This window comes from Tympanuchus pallidicinctus, unplaced genomic scaffold (assembly GCF_026119805.1).
Source record: "Tympanuchus pallidicinctus isolate F22 unplaced genomic scaffold, pur_lepc_1.0 scaffold111, whole genome shotgun sequence".
Lineage (NCBI taxonomy): Eukaryota > Metazoa > Chordata > Aves > Galliformes > Phasianidae > Tympanuchus > Tympanuchus pallidicinctus.
Window position 1 is genome coordinate 6,467 of NW_026294629.1, and position 27,258 is coordinate 33,724.

General features: G+C 31.6%; 1 long non-coding RNA gene across 2 annotated transcripts in view; it reads left to right on the plus strand.

The window, feature by feature from the left end:
- Nucleotides 1-664: 664 nt before the first annotated feature.
- LOC128075070 (uncharacterized) overlaps nt 665-27,258 on the plus strand; it is a 35,261-nt gene continuing 8,667 nt past the window's right edge. The window contains exons 1-2 of one of the 2 annotated variants that reach the window (XR_008203576.1): nt 665-953; nt 11,829-11,952. This is a non-coding gene — a long non-coding RNA (uncharacterized LOC128075070). Of the gene's footprint in view, nt 954-3,428; nt 3,705-11,828; nt 11,953-27,258 lie in introns of those variants that run through there. The other variant, XR_008203575.1, reaches the window with a different exon arrangement.

Here is a 27,258-nt window from a genome sequence, read left to right on the forward strand (position 1 = left end):
ATTTTAGGGGAAAAACAGGGATTTCTGTGAAAATAAGCGATATTTTAGGGGAAAAACAGGGATTTCTGTGAAAATAAGCGATATTTTAGGGGAAAAACAGGGATTTCTGTGAAAATAAGCGATATTTAAGGTTTAAAAACAGGGATTTCTATGAAAATAAGCGATATTTTAGGGGAAAAACAGGGATTTCTATGAAAATAAGCAATATTTAAGGGGAAAAACAGGGATTTCTGTGAAAATAAGCGATATTTCAGGTCAAAAACAAGGGATTTCTATGAAAATAAGCGATATTTAAAGTGGAAAAACAGGGATTTCTATGAAAATAAGCAATATTTTAGGGGAAAAACAGGGATTTCTATGAAAATAAGCGATATTTAAGGTTAAAAACAGGGATTTCTAGGAAAATAAGCGATATTTAGGGGAAAAACAGGGATTTCTATGAAAATAAGCGATAGTTAAGGGGAAAAAACAGGGATTTCTATGAAAATAAGCGATATTTAAGTGTTAAAAACAGGGATTTCTATGAAAATAAGCGATATTTAGGGAAAAACAGGGATTTCTATGAAAATAAGCGATATTTAAGGGGAAAAACAGGGATTTCTATGAAAATAAGCGATATTTAGGGGAAAAACAGGGATTTCTATGAAAATAAGCGATATTTAAGGGGAAAAACAGGGATTTCTGTGAAAATAAGCGATATTTTAGGGGAAAAACAGGGATTTCTATGAAAATAAGCGATATTTAAAGGGAAAAACAGGGATTTCTATGAAAATAAGCGATATTTAAGGTTAAAAACAGGGATTTCTAGGAAAATAAGTGACATTTTAGGGTTAAAAACAGGGATTTCTATGAAAATAAGCGATATTTAAGGGGAAAAACAGGGATTTCTATGAAAATAAGCGATATTTAAGGGGAAATAACAGGGATTTCTATGAAAATAAGCGATATTTCAGGTTAAAAACAGGGATTTCTATGAAAATAAGCGATATTTAAGGGTTAAAAACAGGGATTTCTATGAAAATAAGCGATATTTAAAGTAGAAAAACAGGGATTTCTATGAAAATAAGCGATATTTTAGGGGAAAAACAGGGATTTCTATGAAAATAAGCGATATTTAAGGGTTGAAAACAGGGATTTCTATGAAAATAAGCGATATTTTAAGGGGAAAAACAGGGATTTCTGTGAAAATAAGCGATATTTTAGGGGAAAAACAGGGATTTCTGTGAAAATAAGCGATATTTTAGGGGAAAAACAGGGATTTCTATGAAAATAAGCGATATTTTAGGGGAAAAACAGGGATTTCTATGAAAATAAGCGATATTTAAGGGGAAAAACAGGGATTTCTATGAAAATAAGCGATATTTTAAGGGGAAAAACAGGGATTTCTGTGAAAATAAGCGATATTTTAAGGGGAAAAACAGGGATTTCTATGAAAATAAGCGATATTTAAGGGGAAAAACAGGGATTTCTGTGAAAATAAGCGATATTTTAGGGGAAAAACAGGGATTTCTATGAAAATAAGCGATATTTAAGGGGAAAAACAGGGATTTCTATGAAAATAAGCGATATTTTAGGGGAAAAACAGGGATTTCTATGAAAATAAGCGATATTTAAGGGAAAAACAGGGATTTCTATGAAAATAAGCGATATTTTAGGGGAAAAACAGGGATTTCTGTGAAAATAAGCGATATTTTAGGGGAAAAACAGGGATTTCTATGAAAATAAGCGATATTTAAGGGGAAAAACAGGGATTTCTATGAAAATAAGCAATATTTTAGGGGAAAAACAGGGATTTCTATGAAAATAAGCGATATTTTAGGGGAAAAACAGGGATTTCTGTGAAAATAAGCGATATTTTAGGGGAAAAACAGGGATTTCTATGAAAATAAGCGATATTTAAGGGGAAAAACAGGGATTTCTATGAAAATAAGCGATATTTTAGGGGAAAAACAGGGATTTCTATGAAAATAAGCGATATTTTAGGGGAAAAACAGGGATTTCTGTGAAAATAAGCGATATTTTAGGGGAAAAACAGGGATTTCTATGAAAATAAGCGATATTTAAGGGTTAAAAACAGGGATTTCTATGAAAATAAGCGATATTTAAGGGGAAAAACAGGGATTTCTATGAAAATAAGCGATATTTAAGGGGAAAAACAGGGATTTCTGTGAAAATAAGCGATATTTTAGGGGAAAAACAGGGATTTCTGTGAAAATAAGCGATATTTAAGGGGAAAAACAGGGATTTCTATGAAAATAAGCGATATTTAAGGGGAAAAACAGGGATTTCTATGAAAATAAGCGATATTTAAGGGGAAAAACAGGGATTTCTGTGAAAATAAGCGATATTTTAGGGGAAAAACAGGGATTTCTATGAAAATAAGCGATATTTAGGGGAAAAACAGGGATTTCTGTGAAAATAAGCGATATTTTAGGGGAAAAACAGGGATTTCTATGAAAATAAGCGATATTTAAGGGGAAAAACAGGGATTTCTATGAAAATAAGCGATATTTTAGGGGAAAAACAGGGATTTCTGTGAAAATAAGCGATATTTAGGGGAAAAACAGGGATTTCTATGAAAATAAGCGATATTTAAGGGGAAAAACAGGGATTTCTATGAAAATAAGCGATATTTAAGGGGAAAAACAGGGATTTCTGTGAAAATAAGCGATATTTAAGGGTTAAAAACAGGGATTTCTATGAAAATAAGCGATATTTAAGGGAAAAACAGGGATTTCTATGAAAATAAGCGATATTTAAGGGGAAAAACAGGGATTTCTATGAAAATAAGCGATATTTTAGGGGAAAAACAGGGATTTCTGTGAAAATAAGCGATATTTTAGGGGAAAAACAGGGATTTCTATGAAAATAAGCGATATTTTAGGGGAAAAACAGGGATTTCTATGAAAATAAGCGATATTTTAGGGGAAAAACAGGGATTTCTATGAAAATAAGCGATATTTAAGGGTTAAAAACAGGGATTTCTATGAAAATAAGCGATATTTTAGGGGAAAAACAGGGATTTCTATGAAAATAAGCAATATTTAGGGGAAAAACAGGGATTTCTGTGAAAATAAGCGATATTTCAGGTCAAAAACAAGGGATTTCTATGAAAATAAGAGATATTTAAAGTGGAAAAACAGGGATTTCTATGAAAATAAGCAATATTTTAGGGGAAAAACAGGGATTTCTATGAAAATAAGCGATATTTAAGGGGAAAAACAGGGATTTCTGTGAAAATAAGCGATATTTTAGGGGAAAAACAGGGATTTCTGTGAAAATAAGCGATATTTAAGGGGAAAAACAGGGATTTCTATGAAAATAAGCGATATTTAAGGGTTAAAAACAGGGATTTCTATGAAAATAAGCGATATTTAAGGGGAAAAACAGGGATTTCTATGAAAATAAGCGATATTTAAGGGGAAAAACAGGGATTTCTGTGAAAATAAGCGATATTTTAGGGGAAAAACAGGGATTTCTGTGAAAATAAGCGATATTTAAGGGGAAAAACAGGGATTTCTATGAAAATAAGCGATATTTAAGGAAAAACAGGGATTTCTATGAAAATAAGCGATATTTTAGGGAAAAACAGGGATTTCTATGAAAATAAGCGATATTTAAGGGGAAAAACAGGGATTTCTATGAAAATAAGCGATATTTAAGGGGAAAAACAGGGATTTCTATGAAAATAAGCGATATTTCAGGTTAAAAACAGGGATTTCTATGAAAATAAGCGATATTTAAGGGGAAAAACAGGGATTTCTATGAAAATAAGCGATATTTAAGTAGAAAAACAGGGATTTCTATGAAAATAAGCGATATTTTAGGGGAAAAACAGGGATTTCTATGAAAATAAGCGATATTTAAGGGGAAAAACAGGGATTTCTGTGAAAATAAGCGATATTTAAGGGGAAAAACAGGGATTTCTGTGAAAATAAGCAATATTTTAGGGGAAAAACAGGGATTTCTATGAAAATAAGCGATATTTAAGGGGAAAAACAGGGATTTCTATGAAAATAAGCGATATTTAAGGGGAAAAACAGGGATTTCTATGAAAATAAGCGATATTTTAGGGGAAAAACAGGGATTTCTATGAAAATAAGCGATATTTTAGGGGAAAAACAGGGATTTCTGTGAAAATAAGCGATATTTTAGGGGAAAAACAGGGATTTCTATGAAAATAAGCGATATTTAAGGGGAAAAACAGGGATTTCTGTGAAAATAAGCGATATTTAGGGGAAAAACAGGGATTTCTATGAAAATAAGCGATATTTATGGTTTAAAAACAGGGATTTCTATGAAAATAAGCGATATTTTAGGGGAAAAACAGGGATTTCTATGAAAATAAGCGATATTTAAGGGTTAAAAACAGGGATTTCTATGAAAATAAGCGATATTTAAGGGGAAAAACAGGGATTTCTATGAAAATAAGCGATATTTTAGGGGAAAAACAGGGATTTCTATGAAAATAAGCGATATTTAAGGGGAAAAACAGGGATTTCTATGAAAATAAGCGATATTTAGGGGAAAAACAGGGATTTCTGTGAAAATAAGCGATATTTTAGGGGAAAAACAGGGATTTCTGTGAAAATAAGCGATATTTTAGGGGAAAAACAGGGATTTCTATGAAAATAAGCGATATTTAAGGGGAAAAACAGGGATTTCTATGAAAATAAGCGATATTTTAGGGGAAAAACAGGGATTTCTATGAAAATAAGCGATATTTAAGGGGAAAAACAGGGATTTCTATGAAAATAAGCGATATTTTAGGGGAAAAACAGGGATTTCTATGAAAATAAGCGATATTTAAGGGGAAAAACAGGGATTTCTATGAAAATAAGCGATATTTAAGGGGAAAAACAGGGATTTCTGTGAAAATAAGCGATATTTAAGGGGAAAAACAGGGATTTCTGTGAAAATAAGCGATATTTTAGGGGAAAAACAGGGATTTCTATGAAAATAAGCGATATTTAAGGGGAAAAACAGGGATTTCTGTGAAAATAAGCGATATTTAAGGGGAAAAACAGGGATTTCTATGAAAATAAGCGATATTTAAGGGGAAAAACAGGGATTTCTATGAAAATAAGCGATATTTTAGGGGAAAAACAGGGATTTCTATGAAAATAAGCGATATTTAAGGGGAAAAACAGGGATTTCTGTGAAAATAAGCGATATTTTAGGGGAAAAACAGGGATTTCTATGAAAATAAGCGATATTTAAGGGGAAAAACAGGGATTTCTATGAAAATAAGCGATATTTAAGGGGAAAAACAGGGATTTCTGTGAAAATAAGCGATATTTAGGGGAAAAATAGGGATTTCTATGAAAATAAGCGATATTTAAGGGGAAAAACAGGGATTTCTATGAAAATAAGCGATATTTAAGGTTAAAAACAGGGATTTCTGTGAAAATAAGCGATATTTAAGGGTTAAAAACAGGGATTTCTATGAAAATAAGCGATATTTAAGGGAAAAACAGGGATTTCTGTGAAAATAAGCGATATTTTAGGGGAAAAACAGGGATTTCTATGAAAATAAGCGATATTTTAGGGGAAAAACAGGGATTTCTGTGAAAATAAGCGATATTTTAGGGGAAAAACAGGGATTTCTGTGAAAATAAGCGATATTTAAGGTTTAAAAACAGGGATTTCTGTGAAAATAAGCGATATTTTAGGGGAAAAACAGGGATTTCTGTGAAAATAAGCAATATTTAAGGGGAAAAACAGGGATTTCTGTGAAAATAAGCGATATTTCAGGTTAAAAACAATGATTTCTATGAAAATAAGCGATATTTAAAGTGGAAAAACAGGGATTTCTATGAAAATAAGCAATATTTTAGGGGAAAAACAGGGATTTCTATGAAAATAAGCGATATTTAAGGGGAAAAACAGGGATTTCTGTGAAAATAAGCGATATTTTAAGGGGAAAAACAGGGATTTCTATGAAAATAAGCGATAGTTAAGGGGAAAAAACAGGGATTTCTATGAAAATAAGCGATATTTAAGTGTTAAAAACAGGGATTTCTATGAAAATAAGCGATATTTAAGGGGAAAAACAGGGATTTCTATGAAAATAAGCGATATTTTAGGGGAAAAACAGGGATTTCTGTGAAAATAAGCGATATTTTAGGGGAAAAACAGGGATTTCTGTGAAAATAAGCGATATTTAGGGGAAAAACAGGGATTTCTATGAAAATAAGCGATATTTAAGGTTTAAAAACAGGGATTTCTAGGAAAATAAGTGACATTTTAGGGTTAAAAACAGGGATTTCTATGAAAATAAGCGATATTTTAGGGGAAAAACAGGGATTTCTATGAAAATAAGCGATATTTAAGGGGAAAAACAGGGATTTCTATGAAAATAAGCGATATTTCAGGGGAAAAACAGGGATTTCTATGAAAATAAGCGATATTTAAGGGTTAAAAACAGGGATTTCTATGAAAATAAGCGATATTTAAAGTAGAAAAACAGGGACTTCCATGAAAATAAGCGATATTTTAGGGGAAAAACAGGGATTTCTATGAAAATAAGCGATATTTAAGGGTTGAAAACAGGGATTTCTGTGAAAATAAGCGATATTTAAGGGGAAAAACAGGGATTTCTGTGAAAATAAGCGATATTTTAGGGGAAAAACAGGGATTTCTGTGAAAATAAGCGATATTTTGGGGGATAAACAGGGATTTCTATGAAAATAAGCGATATTTTAGGGGAAAAACAGGGATTTCTATGAAAATAAGCGATATTTAAGGGGAAAAACAGGGATTTCTATGAAAATAAGCGATATTTAAAGGGGAAAAACAGGGATTTCTGTGAAAATAAGCGATATTTAAGGGTTAAAAACAGGGATTTCTATGAAAATAAGCGATATTTTAGGGGAAAAACAGGGATTTCTATGAAAATAAGTGATATTTTAGGAGATAATCTGGGATTTCTATTAAAATATGCAATATTTTAGGGGAAAAACAGGGATTTCTGTGAAAATAAGCGATATTTAGGGGAAAAACAGGGATTTCTATGAAAATAAGCGATATTCAAGGTTTAAAAACAGGGATTTCTATGAAAATAATCAATATTTTAGGGGAAAAACAGGGATTTCTGTGAAAATAAGCGATATTTTTTGGGAAAAACAGGGATTTCTATGAAAATAAGCGATATTTAAGGGGAAAAACAGGGATTTCTATGAAAATAAGCAATATTTAAGGGGAAAAACAGGGATTTCTATGAAAATAAGCGATATTTAAGGGGAAAAACAGGGATTTCTGTGAAAATAAGCGATATTTTAGGGGAAAAATAGGGATTTCTATGAAAATAAGCGATATTTAAGGGGAAAAACAGGGATTTCTATGAAAATAAGCGATATTTTAGGGGAAAAACAGGGATTTCTATGAAAATAAGCGATATTTAAGGGGAAAAACAGGGATTTCTGTGAAAATAAGCGATATTTAAAGAAAAAAACAGGGATTTCTGTGAAAATAAGCGATATTTTAGGGGAAAAACAGGGATTTCTGTGAAAATAAGCGATATTTTAGGGGAAAAACAGGGATTTCTATGAAAATAAGCGATATTTAAGGGTTAAAAACAGGGATTTCTATGAAAATAAGCGATATTTAAGGGTTAAAAACAGGGATTTCTGTGAAAATAAGCGATATTTTAGGGGAAAAACAGGGATTTCTATGAAAATAAGCGATATTTAAGGGGAAAAACAGGGATTTCTATGAAAATAAGCGATATTTAAAGAAAAAAACAGGGATTTCTGTGAAAATAAGCGATATTTTAGGGGAAAAACAGGGATTTCTGTGAAAATAAGCGATATTTTGGGGGAAAAACAGGGATTTCTCTGAAAATAAGCGATATTTTAGGGGAAAAACAGGGATTTCTATGAAAATAAGCGACATTTTAGGGTAAAAACAGGGATTTCTGTGAAAATAATCGATATTTTAGGGGAAAAACAGGGATTTCTGTGAAAATAAGCGATATTTTATGGGTTAAAAACTGGGATTTCTATGAAAATAAGCGATATTTTAGGGTAAAAACAGGGATTTCTATGAAAATAAGCGATATTTAAGAAGAAAAACAGGGATTTCTATGAAAATAAGCAATATTTTAGGGGAAAAACAGGGATTTCTATGAAAATAAGCGATATTTAAGGGTTAAAAACAGGGATTTCTATGAAAATAAGCGATATTTAAAGAAAAAAACAGGGATTTCTATGAAAATAAGCGATATTTTAGGGGAAAAACAGGGATTTCTGTTTTAAATATCGCTTATTTTCATAGAATAAATGAAAATAAGCGATATTTAAGGGGAAAACAGGGATTTCTGTGAAAATAAGCGATATTTTAGGGGAAAAACAGGGATTTCTATGAAAATAAGCGATATTTTAGGGGAAAAACAGGGATTTCTATGAAAATAAGCGATATTTAAGGTTTAATAACAGGGATTTCTAGGAAAATAAGCGATATTTTTTGGGAAAAACAGGGATTTCTGTGAAAATAAGCGATATTTTAGGGGAAAAACAGGGATTTCTGTGAAAATAAGCGATATTTAAGGGGAAAAACAGGGATTTCTGTTTTAAATATCGCTTATTTTCATAGAATAAATGAAAATAAGCGATATTTAAGGGGAAAACAGGGATTTCTGTGAAAATAAGCGATATTTTAGGGGAAAAACAGGGATTTCTGTGAAAATAAGCGATATTTTAGGGGAAAAACAGGGATTTCTATGAAAATAAGCGATATTTAAGGTTTAATAACAGGGATTTCTAGGAAAATAAGCGATATTTAAGGGGAAAAACAGGGATTTCTGTGAAAATAAGCGATATTTTAGGGGAAAAACAGGGATTTCTGTGAAAATAAGCGATATTTAAGGGGAAAAACAGGGATTTCTATGAAAATAAGCGATATTTTAGGGGAAAAACAGGGATTTCTATGAAAATAAGCGATATTTTAGGGGAAAAACAGGGATTTCTATGAAAATAAGCGATATTTTAGGGGAAAAACAGGGATTTCTATGAAAATAAGCGATATTTAAGGGGAAAAACAGGGATTTCTATGAAAATAAGCGATATTTTAGGGGAAAAACAGGGATTTCTGTGAAAATAAGCGATATTTAAAGGGAAAAACAGGGATTTCTATGAAAATAAGCGATATTTTAGGGGAAAAACAGGGATTTCTAGGAAAATAAGCGATATTTTAGGGGAAAAACAGGGATTTCTATGAAAATAAGCGATATTTTAGGGGAAAAACAGGGATTTCTGTGAAAATAAGCGATATTTTAGGGAAAAACAGGGATTTCTATGAAAATAAGCGATATTTAAGGGGAAAAACAGGGATTTCTGTGAAAATAAGCGATATTTTAGGGGAAAAAACAGGGATTTCTATGAAAATAAGCGATATTTAAGGGGAAAAACAGGGATTTCTATGAAAATAAGCGATATTTTAGGGGAAAAACAGGGATTTCTGTGAAAATAAGCGATATTTTAGGGGAAAAACAGGGATTTCTGTGAAAATAAGCGATATTTAAGGGGAAAAACAGGGATTTCTGTGAAAATAAGCGATATTTAAGGGGAAAAACAGGGATTTCTATGAAAATAAGCGATATTTTAGGGGAAAAACAGGGATTTCTATGAAAATAAGCGATATTTTAGGGGAAAAACAGGGATTTCTGTGAAAATAAGCGATATTTTAGGGGAAAAACAGGGATTTCTGTGAAAATAAGCGATATTTTAGGGGAAAAACAGGGATTTCTATGAAAATAAGCGATATTTAAGGGGAAAAACAGGGATTTCTATGAAAATAAGCGATATTTAAGGGGAAAAACAGGGATTTCTGTGAAAATAAGCGATATTTTAGGGGAAAAACAGGGATTTCTATGAAAATAAGCGATATTTAAGGGGAAAAACAGGGATTTCTATGAAAATAAGCGATATTTTAGGGGAAAAACAGGGATTTCTATGAAAATAAGCAATATTTTAGGGGAAAAACAGGGATTTCTATGAAAATAAGCGATATTTTAGGGGAAAAACAGGGATTTCTGTGAAAATAAGCGATATTTTAGGGGAAAAACAGGGATTTCTATGAAAATAAGCGATATTTAAGGGGAAAAACAGGGATTTCTGTGAAAATAAGCGATATTTTAGGGGAAAAACAGGGATTTCTATGAAAATAAGCGATATTTATGGGGAAAAACAGGGATTTCTATGAAAATAAGCGATATTTTAGGGGAAAAACAGGGATTTCTATGAAAATAAGCGATATTTAAGGGTTAAAAACAGGGATTTCTATGAAAATAAGCGATATTTTAGGGGAAAAACAGGGATTTCTATGAAAATAAGCGATATTTAAGGGGAAAAACAGGGATTTCTGTGAAAATAAGCGATATTTTAGGGGAAAAACAGGGATTTCTATGAAAATAAGCAATATTTAAGGGGAAAAACAGGGATTTCTGTGAAAATAAGCGATATTTTAGGGGAAAAACAGGGATTTCTATGAAAATAAGCGATATTTAAGGGGAAAAACAGGGATTTCTATGAAAATAAGCGATATTTTAGGGGAAAAACAGGGATTTCTATGAAAATAAGCGATATTTAAGGGGAAAAACAGGGATTTCTGTGAAAATAAGCGATATTTTAGGGGAAAAACAGGGATTTCTATGAAAATAAGCGATATTTAAGGGGAAAAACAGGGATTTCTATGAAAATAAGCGATATTTTAGGGGAAAAACAGGGATTTCTGTGAAAATAAGAGATATTTTAGGGGAAAAATAGGGATTTCTATGAAAATAAGCGATATTTATGGTTTAAAAACAGGGATTTCTATGAAAATAAGCGATATTTAAGGGGAAAAACAGGGATTTCTATGAAAATAAGCGATATTTAAGGGTTAAAAACAGGGATTTCTATGAAAATAAGCGATATTTTAAGGGGAAAAACAGGGATTTCTATGAAAATAAGCGATATTTAAGGTTTAAAAACAGGGATTTCTATGAAAATAAGCGATATTTTAGGGGAAAAACAGGGATTTCTGTGAAAATAAGCGATATTTTAGGGGAAAAACAGGGATTTCTATGAAAATAAGCGATATTTTAGGGGAAAAACAGGGATTTCTGTGAAAATAAGCGATATTTTAGGGGAAAAACAGGGATTTCTGTGAAAATAAGCGATATTTTAGGGGAAAAACAGGGATTTCTGTGAAAATAAGCGATATTTTAGGGGAAAAACAGGGATTTCTATGAAAATAAGCGATATTTAAAGTGGAAAAACAGGGATTTCTATGAAAATAAGCGATATTTTAGGGGAAAAACAGGGATTTCTATGAAAATAAGCGATATTTAAGGGGAAAAACAGGGATTTCTGTGAAAATAAGCGATATTTTAGGGGAAAAACAGGGATTTCTATGAAAATAAGCGATAGTTAAGGGGAAAAAACAGGGATTTCTATGAAAATAAGCGATATTTAAGTGTTAAAAACAGGGATTTCTATGAAAATAAGCGATATTTAAGGGTTAAAAACAGGGATTTCTATGAAAATAAGCGATATTTAAGGGGAAAAACAGGGATTTCTGTGAAAATAAGCGATATTTTAGGGGAAAAACAGGGATTTCTATGAAAATAAGCGATATTTAAGGGGAAAAACAGGGATTTCTGTGAAAATAAGCGATATTTTAGGGGAAAAACAGGGATTTCTATGAAAATAAGCGATATTTAGGGGAAAAACAGGGATTTCTATGAAAATAAGCGATATTTAAGGTTTAAAAACAGGGATTTCTAGGAAAATAAGTGACATTTTAGGGGTTAAAAACAGGGATTTCTGTGAAAATAAGCGATATTTTAGGGGAAAAACAGGGATTTCTATGAAAATAAGCGATATTTTAGGGGAAAAACAGGGATTTCTATGAAAATAAGCGATATTTCAGGTTAAAAACAGGGATTTCTATGAAAATAAGCGATATTTAAGGGTTAAAAACAGGGATTTCTATGAAAATAAGCGATATTTAAAGGGGAAAAACAGGGATTTCTGTGAAAATAAGCGATATTTTAGGGGAAAAACAGGGATTTCTATGAAAATAAGCGATATTTAAGGGGAAAAACAGGGATTTCTGTGAAAATAAGCGATATTTTAGGGGAAAAACAGGGATTTCTGTGAAAATAAGCGATATTTTAGGGGAAAAACAGGGATTTCTAGGAAAATAAGCGATATTTTAAGGGGAAAAACAGGGATTTCTATGAAAATAAGCGATATTTAAGGGGAAAAACAGGGATTTCTATGAAAATAAGCGATATTTTAGGGGAAAAACAGGGATTTCTATGAAAATAAGCGATATTTAAGGGGAAAAACAGGGATTTCTATGAAAATAAGCGATATTTTAGGGGAAAAACAGGGATTTCTATGAAAATAAGCGATATTTTAGGGGAAAAACAGGGATTTCTGTGAAAATAAGCGATATTTTAGGGGAAAAACAGGGATTTCTATGAAAATAAGCGATATTTTAGGGGAAAAACAGGGATTTCTATGAAAATAAGCGATATTTTAGGGGAAAAACAGGGATTTCTGTGAAAATAAGCGATATTTTAGGGGAAAAACAGGGATTTCTATGAAAATAAGCGATATTTTAGGGGAAAAACAGGGATTTCTATGAAAATAAGCGATATTTAAGGGGAAAAACAGGGATTTCTATGAAAATAAGCGATATTTAAGGGTTAAAAACAGGGATTTCTGTGAAAATAAGCGATATTTAAGGGAAAAACAGGGATTTCTATGAAAATAAGCGATATTTAAGGTTTAAAAACAGGGATTTCTATGAAAATAAGCGATATTTTAGGGGAAAAACAGGGATTTCTGTGAAAATAAGCGATATTTTAGGGGAAAAACAGGGATTTCTATGAAAATAAGCGATATTTTAGGGGAAAAACAGGGATTTCTGTGAAAATAAGCGATATTTTAGGGGAAAAACAGGGATTTCTGTGAAAATAAGCGATATTTTAGGGAAAAACAGGGATTTCTATGAAAATAAGCGATATTTAAGGTTTAAAAACAGGGATTTCTATGAAAATAAGCGATATTTTAGGGGAAAAACAGGGATTTCTATGAAAATAAGCAATATTTTAGGGGAAAAACAGGGATTTCTGTGAAAATAAGCGATATTTAAGGGGAAAAACAGGGATTTCTATGAAAATAAGCGATATTTAAAGTGGAAAAACAGGGATTTCTATGAAAATAAGCGATATTTTAGGGGAAAAACAGGGATTTCTATGAAAATAAGCGATATTTAAGGGGAAAAACAGGGATTTCTGTGAAAATAAGCGATATTTTTTGGGAAAAACAGGGATTTCTATGAAAATAAGCGATATTTAAGGGGAAAAACAGGGATTTCTATGAAAATAAGCGATATTTAAGTGTTAAAAACAGGGATTTCTATGAAAATAAGCGATATTTAAGGGTTAAAAACAGGGATTTCTATGAAAATAAGCGATATTTTAGGGGAAAAACAGGGATTTCTATGAAAATAAGCGATATTTAAAGGGAAAAACAGGGATTTCTATGAAAATAAGCGATATTTAAGGGGAAAAACAGGGATTTCTGTGAAAATAAGCGATATTTAAGGGAAAAACAGGGATTTCTATGAAAATAAGCGATATTTAAAGGGAAAAACAGGGATTTCTATGAAAATAAGCGATATTTAAGGTTTAAAAACAGGGATTTCTATGAAAATAAGTGACATTTTAGGGTTAAAAACAGGGATTTCTATGAAAATAAGCGATATTTAAGGGGAAAAACAGGGATTTCTATGAAAATAAGCGATATTTAAGGGGAAAAACAGGGATTTCTATGAAAATAAGCGATATTTCAGGTTAAAAACAGGGATTTCTATGAAAATAAGCGATATTTAAGGGTTAAAAACAGGGATTTCTATGAAAATAAGCGATATTTAAAGTAGAAAAACAGGGATTTCTGTGAAAATAAGCGATATTTTAGGGGAAAAACAGGGATTTCTATGAAAATAAGCGATATTTAAGGGTTGAAAACAGGGATTTCTGTGAAAATAAGCGATATTTAAGGGGAAAAACAGGGATTTCTGTGAAAATAAGCGATATTTTAGGGGAAAAACAGGGATTTCTATGAAAATAAGCGATATTTTAGGGGAAAAACAGGGATTTCTATGAAAATAAGCGATATTTAAGGGGAAAAACAGGGATTTCTGTGAAAATAAGCGATATTTTAGGGGAAAAACAGGGATTTCTATGAAAATAAGCGATATTTTAGGGGAAAAACAGGGATTTCTGTGAAAATAAGCGATATTTTAGGGGAAAAACAGGGATTTCTATGAAAATAAGCGATATTTAAGGGGAAAAACAGGGATTTCTGTGAAAATAAGCGATATTTTAGGGGAAAAACAGGGATTTCTATGAAAATAAGCGATATTTAAGGTTTAAAAACAGGGATTTCTATGAAAATAAGCGATATTTTAGGGGAAAAACAGGGATTTCTATGAAAATAAGCGATATTTAAGGGTTAAAAACAGGGATTTCTATGAAAATAAGCGATATTTTAGGGGAAAAACAGGGATTTCTGTGAAAATAAGCGATATTTTAGGGGAAAAACAGGGATTTCTATGAAAATAAGCGATATTTAAGGGGAAAAACAGGGATTTCTATGAAAATAAGCAATATTTTAGGGGAAAAACAGGGATTTCTATGAAAATAAGCGATATTTTAGGGGAAAAACAGGGATTTCTGTGAAAATAAGCGATATTTTAGGGGAAAAACAGGGATTTCTATGAAAATAAGCGATATTTAAGGGGAAAAACAGGGATTTCTGTGAAAATAAGCGATATTTTAGGGGAAAAACAGGGATTTCTATGAAAATAAGCGATATTTTAGGGGAAAAACAGGGATTTCTATGAAAATAAGCGATATTTTAGGGGAAAAACAGGGATTTCTGTGAAAATAAGCGATATTTAAGGGTTAAAAACAGGGATTTCTATGAAAATAAGCGATATTTAAGGGAAAAACAGGGATTTCTATGAAAATAAGCGATATTTAAGGGGAAAAACAGGGATTTCTGTGAAAATAAGCGATATTTTAGGGGAAAAACAGGGATTTCTATGAAAATAAGCGATATTTAAGGGGAAAAACAGGGATTTCTGTGAAAATAAGCGATATTTAAGGGGAAAAACAGGGATTTCTATGAAAATAAGCGATATTTAAGGGGAAAAACAGGGATTTCTGTGAAAATAAGCGATATTTTAGGGGAAAAACAGGGATTTCTATGAAAATAAGCGATATTTAAGGGGAAAAACAGGGATTTCTGTGAAAATAAGCGATATTTTTTGGGAAAAACAGGGATTTCTATGAAAATAAGCGATATTTAAGGGGAAAAACAGGGATTTCTATGAAAATAAGCGATATTTTAGGGGAAAAACAGGGATTTCTGTGAAAATAAGCGATATTTTAGGGGAAAAATAGGGATTTCTATGAAAATAAGCGATATTTAAGGGGAAAAACAGGGATTTCTATGAAAATAAGCGATATTTTAGGGGAAAAACAGGGATTTCTGTGAAAATAAGCGATATTTAAGGGTTAAAAACAGGGATTTCTATGAAAATAAGCGATATTTAAGGGGAAAAACAGGGATTTCTATGAAAATAAGCGATATTTTAGGGGAAAAACAGGGATTTCTATGAAAATAAGCGATATTTTAGGGGAAAAACAGGGATTTCTGTGAAAATAAGCGATATTTTAGGGGAAAAACAGGGATTTCTATGAAAATAAGCGATATTTTAGGGGAAAAACAGGGATTTCTGTGAAAATAAGCGATATTTTAAGGGGAAAAACAGGGATTTCTGTGAAAATAAGCGATATTTAAGGGGAAAAACAGGGATTTCTGTGAAAATAAGCGATATTTAAGGGGAAAAACAGGGATTTCTATGAAAATAAGCGATATTTTAGGGGAAAAACAGGGATTTCTATGAAAATAAGCGATATTTAAGGGGAAAAACAGGGATTTCTGTGAAAATAAGCGATATTTAAGGGGAAAAACAGGGATTTCTATGAAAATAAGCGATATTTTAGGGGAAAAACAGGGATTTCTATGAAAATAAGCGATATTTTAGGGGAAAAACAGGGATTTCTGTGAAAATAAGCGATATTTTAGGGGAAAAACAGGGATTTCTGTGAAAATAAGCGATATTTTAGGGGAAAAACAGGGATTTCTGTGAAAATAAGCGATATTTTAGGGGAAAAAACAGGGATTTCTATGAAAATAAGCGATATTTAAGGGGAAAAACAGGGATTTCTATGAAAATAAGCGATATTTAAGGGGAAAAACAGGGATTTCTATGAAAATAAGCGATATTTAAGGGGAAAAACAGGGATTTCTGTGAAAATAAGCGATATTTTAAGGGGAAAAACAGGGATTTCTATGAAAATAAGCGATATTTAAGGGGAAAAACAGGGATTTCTGTGAAAATAAGCGATATTTAGGGGAAAAACAGGGATTTCTGTGAAAATAAGCGATATTTTAGGGGAAAAACAGGGATTTCTATGAAAATAAGCGATATTTTAGGGGAAAAACAGGGATTTCTATGAAAATAAGCGATATTTTAAGGGGAAAAACAGGGATTTCTGTGAAAATAAGCGATATTTAGGGGAAAAACAGGGATTTCTATGAAAATAAGCGATATTTTAAGGGTTTAAAAACAGGGATTTCTATGAAAATAAGCGATATTTAAGGGGAAAAACAGGGATTTCTATGAAAATAAGCGATATTTAAAGGGTTAAAAAAACAGGGATTTCTATGAAAATAAGCGATATTTTAGGGGAAAAACAGGGATTTCTGTGAAAATAAGCGATATTTTAGGGGAAAAACAGGGATTTCTGTGAAAATAAGCGATATTTTAGGGGAAAAACAGGGATTTCTGTGAAAATAAGCGATATTTTAGGGGAAAAACAGGGATTTCTATGAAAATAAGCGATATTTTAAGGGGAAAAACAGGGATTTCTGTGAAAATAAGCGATATTTTAGGGGAAAAACAGGGATTTCTGTGAAAATAAGCGATATTTTAGGGGAAAAACAGGGATTTCTATGAAAATAAGCGATATTTAAGGGGAAAAACAGGGATTTCTATGAAAATAAGCGATATTTAAGGGGAAAAACAGGGATTTCTATGAAAATAAGCGATATTTTAGGGGAAAAACAGGGATTTCTGTGAAAATAAGCGATATTTTAAGGGGAAAAACAGGGATTTCTATGAAAATAAGCGATATTTAAGGGGAAAAACAGGGATTTCTATGAAAATAAGCGATATTTTAGGGGAAAAACAGGGATTTCTATGAAAATAAGCGATATTTTAGGGGAAAAACAGGGATTTCTATGAAAATAAGCGATATTTTAGGGGAAAAACAGGGATTTCTGTGAAAATAAGCGATATTTTAGGGGAAAAACAGGGATTTCTATGAAAATAAGCGATATTTAAGGGGAAAAACAGGGATTTCTGTGAAAATAAGCGATATTTTAGGGGAAAAACAGGGATTTCTATGAAAATAAGCGATATTAAAAAAAAAAAAACAGGGATTTCTATGAAAATAAGCGATATTTTAGGGGAAAAACAGGGATTTCTATGAAAATAAGCGATATTTTAGGGGAAAAACAGGGATTTCTATGAAAATAAGCGATATTTTAGGGGAAAAACAGGGATTTCTGTGAAAATAAGCGATATTTTAGGGGAAAAACAGGGATTTCTATGAAAATAAGCGATATTTTAGGGGAAAAACAGGGATTTCTATGAAAATAAGCGATATTTTAGGGGAAAAACAGGGATTTCTGTGAAAATAAGCGATATTTAAGGGGAAAAACAGGGATTTCTATGAAAATAAGCGATATTTTAGGGGAAAAACAGGGATTTCTATGAAAATAAGCGATATTTTAGGGGAAAAACAGGGATTTCTATGAAAATAAGCGATATTTAAGGGGAAAAACAGGGATTTCTGTGAAAATAAGCGATATTTTAGGGGAAAAACAGGGATTTCTATGAAAATAAGCGATATTTAAGGGGAAAAACAGGGATTTCTATGAAAATAAGCGATATTTAAGGGGAAAAACAGGGATTTCTGTGAAAATAAGCGATATTTTAGGGGAAAAATAGGGATTTCTATGAAAATAAGCGATATTTAAGGGAAAAACAGGGATTTCTATGAAAATAAGCGATATTTAAGGGGAAAAACAGGGATTTCTATGAAAATAAGCGATATTTAAGGGGAAAAACAGGGATTTCTATGAAAATAAGCGATATTTAAGGGGAAAAACAGGGATTTCTGTGAAAATAAGCGATATTTAAGGGGAAAAACAGGGATTTCTATGAAAATAAGCGATATTTTAGGGGAAAAACAGGGATTTCTGTGAAAATAAGCGATATTTTAGGGGAAAAACAGGGATTTCTATGAAAATAAGCGATATTTTAGGGGAAAAACAGGGATTTCTGTGAAAATAAGCGATATTTTAGGGGAAAAACAGGGATTTCTATGAAAATAAGCGATATTTTAGGGGAAAAACAGGGATTTCTATGAAAATAAGCGATATTTAAGGGGAAAAACAGGGATTTCTATGAAAATAAGCGATATTTAAGGGAAAAACAGGGATTTCTATGAAAATAAGCGATATTTTAGGGGAAAAACAGGGATTTCTGTGAAAATAAGCGATATTTAAGGGGAAAAACAGGGATTTCTATGAAAATAAGCGATATTTAAAGGGGAAAAACAGGGATTTCTATGAAAATAAGCGATATTTTAGGGGAAAAACAGGGATTTCTATGAAAATAAGCGATATTTAAGGGGAAAAACAGGGATTTCTATGAAAATAAGCGATATTTAAGGGGAAAAACAGGGATTTCTGTGAAAATAAGCGATATTTAAGGGGAAAAACAGGGATTTCTATGAAAATAAGCGATATTTTAGGGGAAAAACAGGGATTTCTATGAAAATAAGCGATATTTAAGGGGAAAAACAGGGATTTCTATGAAAATAAGCGATATTTAAGGGGAAAAACAGGGATTTCTGTGAAAATAAGCGATATTTAAGGGGAAAAACAGGGATTTCTATGAAAATAAGCGATATTTAAGGGGAAAAACAGGGATTTCTGTGAAAATAAGCGATATTTAAGGGGAAAAACAGGGATTTCTGTGAAAATAAGCGATATTTTAGGGGAAAAACAGGGATTTCTATGAAAATAAGCGATATTTAAGGTTTAAAAACAGGGATTTCTAGGAAAATAAGTGACATTTTAGGGTTAAAAACAGGGATTTCTATGAAAATAAGCGATATTTAAGGGGAAAAACAGGGATTTCTATGAAAATAAGCGATATTTTAGGGGAAAAACAGGGATTTCTATGAAAATAAGCGATATTTTAGGGGTTAAAAACAGGGATTTCTATGAAAATAAGCGATATTTAAGGGTTAAAAACAGGGATTTCTATGAAAATAAGCGATATTTAAAGTAGAAAAACAGGGATTTCTGTGAAAATAAGCGATATTTTAGGGGAAAAACAGGGATTTCTATGAAAATAAGCGATATTTAAGGGGAAAAACAGGGATTTCTGTGAAAATAAGCGATATTTTAGGGGAAAAACAGGGATTTCTATGAAAATAAGCGATATTTTAGGGGAAAAACAGGGATTTCTATGAAAATAAGCGATATTTTAGGGGAAAAACAGGGATTTCTATGAAAATAAGCGATATTTAAGGGGAAAAACAGGGATTTCTATGAAAATAAGCGATATTTAAGGGGAAAAACAGGGATTTCTGTGAAAATAAGCGATATTTTAAGGGGAAAAACAGGGATTTCTATGAAAATAAGCGATATTTAAGGGGAAAAACAGGGATTTCTATGAAAATAAGCGATATTTAAGGGGAAAAACAGGGATTTCTGTGAAAATAAGCGATATTTTAGGGGAAAAACAGGGATTTCTATGAAAATAAGCGATATTTAAGGGGAAAAACAGGGATTTCTATGAAAATAAGCGATATTTTAGGGGAAAAACAGGGATTTCTATGAAAATAAGCGATATTTAAGGGTTAAAAACAGGGATTTCTATGAAAATAAGCGATATTTAAGGGGAAAAACAGGGATTTCTGTGAAAATAAGCGATATTTTAGGGGAAAAACAGGGATTTCTATGAAAATAAGCGATATTTAAGGGGAAAAACAGGGATTTCTATGAAAATAAGCGATATTTTAGGGGAAAAACAGGGATTTCTATGAAAATAAGCGATATTTTAGGGGAAAAACAGGGATTTCTGTGAAAATAAGCGATATTTTAGGGGAAAAACAGGGATTTCTATGAAAATAAGCGATATTTAAGGGGAAAAACAGGGATTTCTGTGAAAATAAGCGATATTTTAGGGGAAAAATAGGGATTTCTATGAAAATAAGCGATATTTAAGGGGAAAAACAGGGATTTCTATGAAAATAAGCGATATTTTAGGGGAAAAACAGGGATTTCTATGAAAATAAGCGATATTTAAGGGTTAAAAACAGGGATTTCTATGAAAATAAGCGATATTTAAGGGGAAAAACAGGGATTTCTATGAAAATAAGCGATATTTTAGGGGAAAAACAGGGATTTCTGTGAAAATAAGCGATATTTTAGGGGAAAAACAGGGATTTCTATGAAAATAAGCGATATTTAAGGGGAAAAACAGGGATTTCTATGAAAATAAGCGATATTTAAGGGGAAAAACAGGGATTTCTATGAAAATAAGCGATATTTAAGGGGAAAAACAGGGATTTCTATGAAAATAAGCGAATATTTTAGGGGAAAAACAGGGATTTCTATGAAAATAAGCGATATTTAAGGGGAAAAACAGGGATTTCTGTGAAAATAAGCGATATTTTAGGGGAAAAACAGGGATTTCTATGAAAATAAGCGATATTTAAGGGGAAAAACAGGGATTTCTATGAAAATAAGCGATATTTAGGGGAAAAACAGGGATTTCTGTGAAAATAAGCGATATTTTAGGGGAAAAACAGGGATTTCTATGAAAATAAGCGATATTTATGGGGAAAAACAGGGATTTCTATGAAAATAAGCGATATTTAAGGGGAAAAACAGGGATTTCTATGAAAATAAGCGATATTTTAGGGGAAAAACAGGGATTTCTATGAAAATAAGCGATATTTAAGGGGAAAAACAGGGATTTCTATGAAAATAAGCGATATTTAAGGGGAAAAACAGGGATTTCTATGAAAATAAGCGATATTTTAGGGGAAAAACAGGGATTTCTGTGAAAATAAGCGATATTTTAGGGGAAAAACAGGGATTTCTATGAAAATAAGCGATATTTTAGGGGAAAAACAGGGATTTCTATGAAAATAAGCGATATTTTAGGGGAAAAACAGGGATTTCTGTGAAAATAAGCGATATTTTAGGGGAAAAACAGGGATTTCTATGAAAATAAGCGATATTTAAGGGGAAAAACAGGGATTTCTGTGAAAATAAGCGATATTTTAGGGGAAAAACAGGGATTTCTATGAAAATAAGCAATATTTTAAGGGGAAAAACAGGGATTTCTGTGAAAATAAGCGATATTTAAGGGGAAAAACAGGGATTTCTATGAAAATAAGCGATATTTAAAGTGGAAAAACAGGGATTTCTATGAAAATAAGCGATATTTTAGGGGAAAAACAGGGATTTCTATGAAAATAAGCGATATTTTAGGGGAAAAACAGGGATTTCTGTGAAAATAAGCGATATTTTAGGGGAAAAACAGGGATTTCTATGAAAATAAGCGATAGTTAAGGGGAAAAACAGGGATTTCTATGAAAATAAGCGATATTTAAGTGTTAAAAACAGGGATTTCTATGAAAATAAGCGATATTTAAGGGGAAAAACAGGGATTTCTATGAAAATAAGCGATATTTAAGGGGAAAAACAGGGATTTCTGTGAAAATAAGCGATATTTTAGGGGAAAAACAGGGATTTCTGTGAAAATAAGCGATATTTAAAGGGAAAAACAGGGATTTCTATGAAAATAAGCGATATTTAAGGTTTAAAAACAGGGATTTCTATGAAAATAAGTGACATTTTAGGGTTAAAAACAGGGATTTCTATGAAAATAAGCGATATTTAAGGGGAAAAACAGGGATTTCTATGAAAATAAGCGATATTTAAGGGGAAATAAAGGGATTTCTATGAAAATAAGCGATATTTCAGGTTAAAAACAGGGATTTCTATGAAAATAAGCGATATTTAAGGGTTAAAAACAGGGATTTCTATGAAAATAAGCGATATTTTAGAAAAACAGGGACTTCCATGAAAATAAGCGATATTTTAGGGGAAAAACAGGGATTTCTATGAAAATAAGCGATATTTTAGGGGAAAAACAGGGATTTCTGTGAAAATAAGCGATATTTAAGGGGAAAAACAGGGATTTCTGTGAAAATAAGCGATATTTTAGGGGAAAAACAGGGATTTCTGTGAAAATAAGCGATATTTTGGGGGAAAAACAGGGATTTCTATGAAAATAAGCGATATTTTAGGGGAAAAACAGGGATTTCTATGAAAATAAGCGATATTTAAGGGGAAAAACAGGGATTTCTATGAAAATAAGCGATATTTAAAGAAAAAAACAGGGATTTCTGTGAAAATAAGCGATATTTTAGGGGTTAAAAACAGGGATTTCTATGAAAATAAGCGATATTTAATGGTTAAAAACAGGGATTTCTATGAAAATAAGTGATATTTTAGGAGATAATCTGGGATTTCTATTAAAATATGCAATATTTTAGGGGAAAAACAGGGATTTCTAGGAAAATAACTGATACTTTAGGGGAAAAACAGGGATTTCTATGAAAATAAGCGATATTCAAGGTTTAAAAACAGGGATTTCTAGGAAAATAATCAATATTTTAGGGGAAAAACAGGGATTTCTGTGAAAATAAGCAATATTTAGGGGAAAAACAGGGATTTCTGTGAAAATAAGCGATATTTAAGGGGAAAAACAGGGATTTCTATGAAAATAAGCAATATTTAAGGGGAAAAACAGGGATTTCTATGAAAATAAGCGATATTTAAGGGGAAAAACAGGGATTTCTGTGAAAATAAGTGATATTTTAGGGGAAAAACAGGGATTTCTATGAAAATAAGCGATATTTAAGGGGAAAAACAGGGATTTCTATGAAAATAAGCGATATTTAAGGGTTAAAAACAGGGATTTCTATGAAAATAAGCGATATTTAAGGGGAAAAACAGGGATTTCTGTGAAAATAAGCGATATTTAAAGAAAAAAACAGGGATTTCTGTGAAAATAAGCGATATTTTAGGGGAAAAACAGGGATTTCTGTGAAAATAAGCGATATTTTAGGGGAAAAACAGGGATTTCTATGAAAATAAGCGATATTAAAGGGTTAAAAACAGGGATTTCTATGAAAATAAGCGATATTTAAGGGTTAAAAACAGGGATTTCTATGAAAATAAGCGATATTTAAGGGGAAAAACAGGGATTTCTGTGAAAATAAGCGATATTTAAAGAAAAAAACAGGGATTTCTGTGAAAATAAGCGATATTTTAGGGGAAAAACAGGGATTTCTGTGAAAATAAGCGATATTTAAGGGGAAAAACGTGGATTTCTATGAAAATAAGCGATATTTAAAGAAAAAAACAGGGATTTCTGTGAAAATAAGCGATATTTTAGGGGAAAAACAGGGATTTCTGTGAAAATAAGCGATATTTTGGGGGAAAAACAGGGATTTCTCTGAAAATAAGCGATATTTTAGGGGAAAAACAGGGATTTCTATGAAAATAAGCGACATTTTAGGGTAAAAACAGGGATTTCTGTGAAAATAATCGATATTTTAGGGGAAAAACAGGGATTTCTGTGAAAATAAGCGATATTTTATGGGTTAAAAACTGGGATTTCTATGAAAATAAGCGATATTTTAGGGTAAAAACAGGGATTTCTATGAAAATAAGCGATATTTAAGAAGAAAAACAGGGATTTCTATGAAAATAAGCAATATTTTAGGGGAAAAACAGGGATTTCTATGAAAATAAGCGATATTTAAGGGTTAAAAACAGGGATTTCTATGAAAATAAGCGATATTTAAAGAAAAAAACAGGGATTTCTATGAAAATAAGCGATATTTTAGGGGAAAAACAGGGATTTCTGTTTTAAATATCGCTTATTTTCATAGAATAAATGAAAATAAGCGATATTTAAGGGGAAAACAGGGATTTCTGTGAAAATAAGCGATATTTTAGGGGAAAAACAGGGATTTCTATGAAAATAAGCGATATTTTAGGGGAAAAACAGGGATTTCTATGAAAATAAGCGATATTTAAGGTTTAATAACAGGGATTTCTAGGAAAATAAGTGATATTTTTTGGGAAAAACAGGGATTTCTGTGAAAATAAGCGATATTTTAGGGGAAAAACAGGGATTTCTGTGAAAATAAGCGATATTTTAGGGGAAAAACAGGGATTTCTGTTTTAAATATCGCTTATTTTCATAGAATAAATGAAAATAAGCGATATTTAAGGGGAAAACAGGGATTTCTGTGAAAATAAGCGATATTTTAGGGGAAAAACAGGGATTTCTGTGAAAATAAGCGATATTTTAGGGGAAAAACAGGGATTTCTATGAAAATAAGCGATATTTAAGGTTTAATAACAGGGATTTCTAGGAAAATAAGTGATATTTTTTGGGAAAAACAGGGATTTCTGTGAAAATAAGCGATATTTTAGGGGAAAAACAGGGATTTCTATGAAAATAAGCGATATTTTAGGGGAAAAACAGGGATTTCTATGAAAATAAGCGATATTTTAGGGGAAAAACAGGGATTTCTGTGAAAATAAGCGATATTTTAGGGGAAAAACAGGGATTTCTATGAAAATAAGCGATATTTTAGGGGAAAAACAGGGATTTCTGTGAAAATAAGCGATATTTAAGGGGAAAAACAGGGATTTCTGTGAAAATAAGCGATATTTTAGGGGAAAAACAGGGATTTCTATGAAAATAAGCGATATTTTAGGGGAAAAACAGGGATTTCTGTGAAAATAAGCGATATTTTAGGGGAAAAACAGGGATTTCTATGAAAATAAGCAATATTTTAGGGGAAAAACAGGGATTTCTATGAAAATAAGCGATATTTTAGGGGAAAAACAGGGATTTCTGTGAAAATAAGCGATATTTTAGGGGAAAAACAGGGATTTCTATGAAAATAAGCGATATTTAAGGGTTAAAAACAGGGATTTCTATGAAAATAAGCGATATTTTAGGGGAAAAACAGGGATTTCTATGAAAATAAGCGATATTTAGGGGAAAAACAGGGATTTCTATGAAAATAAGCGATATTTTAGGGGAAAAACAGGGATTTCTGTGAAAATAAGCGATATTTTAGGGGAAAAACAGGGATTTCTGTGAAAATAAGCGATATTTTAGGGGAAAAACAGGGATTTCTGTGAAAATAAGCGATATTTAAGGGAAAAACAGGGATTTCTATGAAAATAAGCGATATTTTAGGGGAAAAACAGGGATTTCTATGAAAATAAGCGATATTTTAGGGGAAAAACAGGGATTTCTGTGAAAATAAGCGATATTTTAGGGGAAAAACAGGGATTTCTATGAAAATAAGCGATATTTAAGGGGAAAAACAGGGATTTCTATGAAAATAAGCGATATTTAAGGGGAAAAACAGGGATTTCTGTGAAAATAAGCGATATTTTAGGGGAAAAACAGGGATTTCTATGAAAATAAGCGATATTTAAGGGGAAAAACAGGGATTTCTGTGAAAATAAGCAATATTTTAGGGGAAAAACAGGGATTTCTATGAAAATAAGCGATATTTTAGGGGAAAAACAGGGATTTCTATGAAAATAAGCGATATTTAAGGGAAAAACAGGGATTTCTATGAAAATAAGCGATATTTAAGGGGAAAAACAGGGATTTCTATGAAAATAAGCGATATTTTAGGGGAAAAACAGGGATTTCTGTGAAAATAAGCGATATTTTAGGGGAAAAACAGGGATTTCTATGAAAATAAGCGATATTTTAGGGGAAAAACAGGGATTTCTGTGAAAATAAGCGATATTTAAGGGGAAAAACAGGGATTTCTGTGAAAATAAGCGATATTTTAGGGGAAAAACAGGGATTTCTATGAAAATAAGCGATATTTTAAGGGGAAAAACAGGGATTTCTGTGAAAATAAGCGATATTTTAGGGGAAAAACAGGGATTTCTATGAAAATAAGCGATATTTAAGGGGAAAAAACAGGGATTTCTATGAAAATAAGCGATATTTAAGGGGAAAAACAGGGATTTCTATGAAAATAAGCGATATTTAAGGGGAAAAACAGGGATTTCTGTGAAAATAAGCGATATTTAAGGGGAAAAACAGGGATTTCTATGAAAATAAGCGATATTTTAGGGGAAAAACAGGGATTTCTGTGAAAATAAGCAATATTTTAGGGGAAAAACAGGGATTTCTGTGAAAATAAGCGATATTTTAGGGGAAAAACAGGGATTTCTATGAAAATAAGCGATATTTTAGGGGAAAAACAGGGATTTCTATGAAAATAAGCGATATTTTAGGGGAAAAACAGGGATTTCTATGAAAATAAGCGATATTTTAGGGGAAAAACAGGGATTTCTATGAAAATAAGCGATATTTTAGGGGAAAAACAGGGATTTCTATGAAAATAAGCGATATTTTAGGGGAAAAACAGGGATTTCTGTGAAAATAAGCGATATTTTAGGGGAAAAACAGGGATTTCTATGAAAATAAGCGATATTTAAGGGGAAAAACAGGGATTTCTGTGAAAATAAGCGATATTTTAGGGGAAAAACAGGGATTTCTATGAAAATAAGCGATATTTTAGGGGAAAAACAGGGATTTCTATGAAAATAAGCGATATTTAAGGGTTAAAAACAGGGATTTCTATGAAAATAAGCGATATTTTAAGGGGAAAAACAGGGATTTCTATGAAAATAAGCGATATTTAAGGGGAAAAACAGGGATTTCTATGAAAATAAGCGATATTTAAGGGGAAAAACAGGGATTTCTGTGAAAATAAGCAATATTTTAGGGGAAAAACAGGGATTTCTATGAAAATAAGCGATATTTTAGGGGAAAAACAGGGATTTCTGTGAAAATAAGCGATATTTTAGGGGAAAAACAGGGATTTCTAGTAAAATATGCGATATTTTAGGGGAAAAACAGGGATTTCTGTGAAAATAAGCAATATTTTAGGGGAAAAACAGGGATTTCTGTGAAAAT